The sequence below is a fragment of the Juglans microcarpa x Juglans regia genome, chromosome 2D, assembly GCF_004785595.1.
Source record: "Juglans microcarpa x Juglans regia isolate MS1-56 chromosome 2D, Jm3101_v1.0, whole genome shotgun sequence".
NCBI classification, from domain to species: domain Eukaryota; kingdom Viridiplantae; phylum Streptophyta; class Magnoliopsida; order Fagales; family Juglandaceae; genus Juglans; species Juglans microcarpa x Juglans regia.
The window spans coordinates 12,395,969-12,402,046 of record NC_054596.1 but is presented as its reverse complement, the minus strand read 5'-3'; the positions used below and the strand labels follow the sequence as shown (position 1 = coordinate 12,402,046).

Sequence of the window (6,078 nt, the reverse complement as noted above, 5' to 3'; positions counted from 1 at the left end):
TAAAAGGAAGTGGATTTTATGGAGAAAAAATTGTTTGCCAATAGAAGAAGGGGGCTTGGGATATGTGATTTATTAGAACTGCAAACTTCTTTGCTTATGAAGTTTGCTTGGAAAATTCAACAAGGTAATTCTTTGTGGGCCAATTTTTTCTCTACTAAATATGTGGGGGATAAGCAGATTTATTTGATTATAAATTTGAGGAAGGGATCTCGTTTCCACAGCGGATTTATGTGGTTAACGCCAATTGTGTTGGAAAATTGAAGATGAGTTATTCGCAATGGAAATTCTACCTTTTGGTTCGATAATTGGCTAGGAGATGGGATTTTGGCAGAGTGCACATCGGCGATTGGAGATTCTGGGTTGCAGATCAAGTCTCTTTGGTTTGGATTAGGTTGGAATGTAGAGTTGCTACGTTACTTGGTTTCTGAGCAATTGGTGCAGAAAATCATTTGGTCAGATATTAGATTGAAAGAGGGAGAGGATAAATGTGTTTGGGTTCCTTCGGTTGATGGTAATTTCTCCACTAAATCTGCATGGCAGCTCGTGCGGAAAAAAAGGAAATTTGTGCTCCTAGTGCAGATGGTTGTGGCATGATGTAGTTTCCAAGAAAATGTCATTTTGCTGTTGGAGAGCTAGAAGCAAATCATTACCAATTGATGAGACTATTATGCAGTTGGGTATTCTGATGGTATCAAAATGTTCTTGCTGTGCAGAGCCTAATATGGAGACATTAGACCATGTTCTTTGTGAGGGGGAAAGGCCAAAAAAAAATATGGAGTCATTTTGCAGTGATTTGTGGGATTCGGTTGCCACAGGTTCTGACTTGGAATGGGATGATGGTTTTATGGTAGAGGCATGAGGCTTCTTCTTCGCAGGTTGGTTGGATCTTTAGTGTGCTTCCCATTATTATTTTTTGGGCTTGTTGGAGTACTAGACGTGCTTCTCGGATGGAGGGTGTTAATTTTGATTGGAGGGGCATTTTGAGAGTAGTGAAAGCGAATTTAAAGGATATTTCAAATGGATTGCGGAAATTCAAGTTGATGGGCGCTAATGATTTTTCAGTTTTGCAGGATCTTAATTGTCCTATGCTTTCGGTTCTTGACAAATTACCAAGATTAATAGCTTGGAAGCCATAGGATATGGGTTTTATTAAACTTAATGTTGATGGAAGATCTTGTGGTAATCCTGGGAGGTCTAGTGGTGGGGGCATACTTCGGGATTCCAGGGGTAAGATGATAGCGGGTTTTGCCCACTTTTATGGTCATGCGACGAATACTATTGCCTAGTGTCGTGCTCTTCTTGATGGCCTTCGTTTGTGTCAATCTCTTGGGTTGAGAGGTTTATTGATGGAACCTGATTCAAGTGTTGTGATGGGTTGGCTAGCTTTCAGAATATGCAAATAACTACACGTAAGTATGGTAACGGATTTTTTGGCTAAATATGGAGATGATGGCAGTAATATGGATTTTATTAGAGAAGATGTTGGTCCGGGAAGGCTTAGGGGACCTTTACGTACGGATAGATTGGGCGTCCCTTACATTAAATGTAAGTTTTTGAGGATGCATTTTATTTTGGATTTTTTGATGTATTTGTGTTTGTTCCTCTGCCTGAGTGGGGGTTTTATTAATAAATGGAGGTGACACCCTCCTTCTTAAAGAAAAAAAAAATACTACACAAGTAAAACTTCCACTGTAGAAATGACTTTTGCTACTGTAGGCAGAAGTTTACATGGATGTATATATAGCAGCCGGGCATGGCGGAATGAATAGAATATATATGCCCTTCCACAATGCAAAGAGGAAAATAAATAAAACAAAATGAAAACTTCCAGAAAGCATAAAATTGTTTTGTGTTTTAGGCAAAAGTTTACATGGATGTAGCGGTTGGACATGGAGGAACAGTGATATATCAGTGATATTCCCTTCTAACATCAAGAGGACACTTTTCATAGAAGGACGAAGAGCTGGTTCATCTTGAATACACCAAAGTCCCACCTTAACCATATTCTCCAAGGTGGTATTATCTACTTCTTCCCACTTCACAATCTTCTCCAACTCTCCAGCAACAAAGCATTTATAGATCCAAGTAGAAAGAATAATCTCATCCTCGTTTGACACGTTAAATTCCATGTTCCTTCTGCAACATATGATTTCTAAGATAACTTTTCCATAACTGTAAACATCTACCTTCATTGAGGTTGGGGTCTTCCTCTGCCATTCTGGTGCCAAGTACCCTCTTGTCCCTCTAACACCCATGAAGGTCCTTGTCTAGTCTAGCATTAAAAACTTTGCCAATCCAAAGTCAGATATTTTTGTGGTCCAAAACTTGTCCATTAAAATGTTTTGTGGCTTTATGTCACAACGAATAATTGAAGCATGACACTTTTCATGAAGGTAGAGGATCCCTCTTGCAACATCTTGTGCAATTTGTACTCTCTCATTCCAATATGAACGCCTTTGTGCTCTAAAGAGAAGATCTGCAAGGGAGCCATTACTCATGTATTCATAAATAGAAGCCTTCTAGAGTCCTCAGCATAGTAACCCAGCAAACGTACTAAGTTCTTATGGTGGGTTCTCCCAATTGCTTTCATTTCTGCTTTCAACTCCCTTTCACCTTCTTCAATTAGCTTCTCCAGTCTCTTTACTCCAACAAGTCTTTTACCTTTGTATAGAGCCCTTTTGTAAACTGCACCAAACAAGCCCTTGCCTAACTCTTCTTTGAAACTATTTGTTGCTCTTTTGAGCTCATTATATGAAAACATCTTTTTTTTTTTAAAGCCTCTAAATTTATTGTGAAAGGAAAGGATAGAAAAATGTGAGGCGACTTTCAAACTCTTGAGGAGAGAGAAAATCGTACGCCGATGTAGACCAGTGAGGGGCTGCTCACCGCCGGCATAGACACCATCGCCCGGCTCAGGCAATTTCGTTGAGGGTCTTTCGGCACTTGATCTGCTCCAAGAGCCTCCTGATTGTTGGGAGGCGGCCTTCGTCGTCGTCGCTCAGAGCACTTCATGAGAGCAGTCCTCATCGAAGCTGCACCCAACTGAGAGGGCTTTCCACCTTGGGTGACTGTCACCATAGCCTCGTTTGAGCAGAGCCTCACGGGTAAGGAGTATTTCTGGTACCTCTCGGCTGGCATTCATTTCTTTTTCAAAATTAAGTTCTCGTATTTCTCGACTGGTTAAGGAGTTGTGTTTGTAGATTATTTTCCTCTGGTTGGTTAATTGTCAAATGCGCAGATTCGCTATATAACAGAGAGATACCAAAGTAGTAGGTCCTTGCTAGGGTTTTGTGCTAGGGCCCCTGATGGCCGTTGAGGCCTCCCTAGTAGGGGGATCCCTAGCTATCGATCCTTTGTTGATCTGCTCCAAACAACTCCTCAGCATCTCCCAAAGGTTGAGATAGCGATGAGACCTCCAAGAACCATTGACAGAGAGCTTTGTTTTCTCTTTTCTCAAGAAGAGATCGACAAAGCGGCTTCATCCTTCCAGTTCTACATGGTCATCAAGTTCCTCTACAAGAGGCTTTCTTTAGACACGATAAGAGCTTTTACCAGGACAAGATGGGGCCTTTCTGGTACGTGCCTGGTTTCTTCTATGAGGAGATTTCGAAATGTCTTCATGAGGATGACTAATGAAGAAGACTTTAACAAGGCTTTCTTGGAATCTTGCGAGATGGAGGGGGTTCCTTACCGTGCTTTCCAATTGACTCCAGATTTCAATAAGGACTACGAACCCCCTTTGGTTCTTGTTTGGGTCTTTCTACCAGGCTTGCCGCCATATTTCTATCACAATTCGATGCTCAAGATCCTCACGATAGGTATCGGAACATTTATTAGACGGGATAATGCTACAAAATGTGTCACACGCATTGATGGGGCAAGAGTGTGTGGAAATGGATGCCTCTAAGTCACCGCTTTAATCCTTTTGGATTGGTTACCTAGGAAGACCATCGAGGCATTTGCAAGAAGTGGTCTATGAGACCTTGCCCGACTATTGTACAAAATGCAACCAACAGGGTTACAATCATTCCACTTGCAGGAAAAAGGAAAGAATCTGAACAAAACAGAGGATGGGGAAGTCCAGAAATGTATCCGGCAGGAATACCGCATCAAACACAATGACAAGGTTTTGCTAAAGGAGAAAGGAGGGGAGAAGGAAGTAATACAACCAACGGAGCAGGAAGGGGCTTTGGTTATATTTTTGGAGGATGCAGGAAAGCTCTTAACCAGATTGATGAATAAGCACAGTTGGGCCTGGTTGATAACCAGGAGCATAATGGGACAGATAGGCCCCTCGAAGTTCCAAGTCAAGGATAGGACAATACTAGTATTGCTGCTCAGTGGAACGACAATCAACCAGAGAAGCCTCTTTCCCCCTCTACGCTAGCACTTGAAGATTTAGTTGTTGAGGACACAGGGAAAGTTTTACAAGAGCAAGAGAGCCCGCAAATCATAAAATCAACTTATCCTATGCCATAATCACAAGAGGTAAGTGCAAAAGTTATAAACCTGGTTGCAAATAGAGTAACTGAGTTAGATGAAGAATGGGAGAATCCTTTGAGAAGCCTAAAAAAGAAATTGAAGAAGAATAAATCAAGGTCCCCAGCAGCCAGGGTAAATGAGAAGTAGGCTGAATATGAAGCAGGAGGATTGCCGGCTCTCATGGTTCCTGATAAAGAACAAGAAGACATGCAGCATGGTAATGATGTTTCTACAGACGGGTCCAAACTGGTAGATCAAGGGGAAAAGTTCATGGTTGTACACTTCTCCCATTCTGATCACGAAAGTGAGAGAGACAAATTAAAGGAAGATATGTGCAAGGATTATTGTACAGACTCTAAGGGACCCAGCAATCCAGTGGATACATGTCATAAGAGGAGCTCTACCAAGGTGGTAACTCGCCCTTCCAAACTTAATTTATGATCAATCCTATTATTTTTTTAGAATATTAGGGGAGGTGACACTTCTTAAATGAGGTTGAGAAAATTATTAAACAATTTAATCCTAATACTATAGTCTTGGCTATACCTTTCTTGTTGGAGGAGAGAATCTCGTCCTTTTTAGGTAAATTCAGTCGCAATTATTTTGTTACAAATGAGGTGCATGGAGCTAAAATTTGGTTGCTGTGGAACTCAGCAGTTTCAATACAATGGGTGGCAGGGTCTAATCAGCTTATTACTGTGACAGTAGAGGAGAGTGGTCATGTATTTCTTCTATCTATTATATATGCGAAGTGCAGCCGATTTGAAAGAAAATAACTCTGGGCGGAGATGGAGACAACGGGGACTGCCAGCATTCCATGGGTTCTCTATGGGGATTTCAATATCATTAAGGATGACTAAAAAATAAGAGGTGGTCATCCTCGTCCTTTTGCAGCCATGGAAGATTTCAACCAGTGTATTCAAACCTGTGGTATCATAAACATGTGCTCCAAAGGCCCGAAAATGACCTGGTGCAATGGTCAAGGTGGATTAGCTCGTAGTTGGGCCAGATTAGATAGATGTTTTATTGATACTAATTTTCTTAATTCTTTTTCTAATGTTTCTTACTAGGTTTTGGTGCGTACTATGTTAGATCATTCCCCTTTGGTTATTTAGATGGGGGAGGCTCCTTTCTGGTATGGTCCTAGTCCTTTTCGCTTTTAGTATATGTGGACTGATCATATGGATTTCTATAGTTTTGTGGAGGGGGTGTGGAAGCGTGAGGTCTTTAGTCATGGATTAATTAACCTGTCCTCTAAACTAAAAAGGTCAAGGTGGCTTTGTGGAATAAAAGTGTATTTGGTAAGACTAATGTCATAATCAAAGACTTAGAGCCTCATATTGATAATTTGAAAAATAGTCTTCAAGTCTCTTTCAATGGTGAGGATGACAATGATCTCATAGCATCTAAGTTGAAACTTTTAACCTGGATGGGTAGAGAGGATACTAGGCTTGCTCATATGGCCAAGAAGAGCTGGCTAAAAGATGGAGACCAGAACTCTAAATTCTTTCATGCTTACTTGAAGACCAAACATCATAAAAGAGTTCAGGAGATGTGTTTGCCAGATGGTACTATCTTACAGTCACCTTTTGACAT

The 6,078-nt window shown here is 41.0% G+C and overlaps 1 pseudogene; it reads right to left on the bottom strand.

Annotated features, from left to right (window-relative positions):
• Positions 1–1,724: 1,724 nt before the first annotated feature.
• LOC121249267 lies at positions 1,725–2,761 on the bottom strand (annotated as a pseudogene).
• Positions 2,762–6,078: the final 3,317 nt, after the last annotated feature.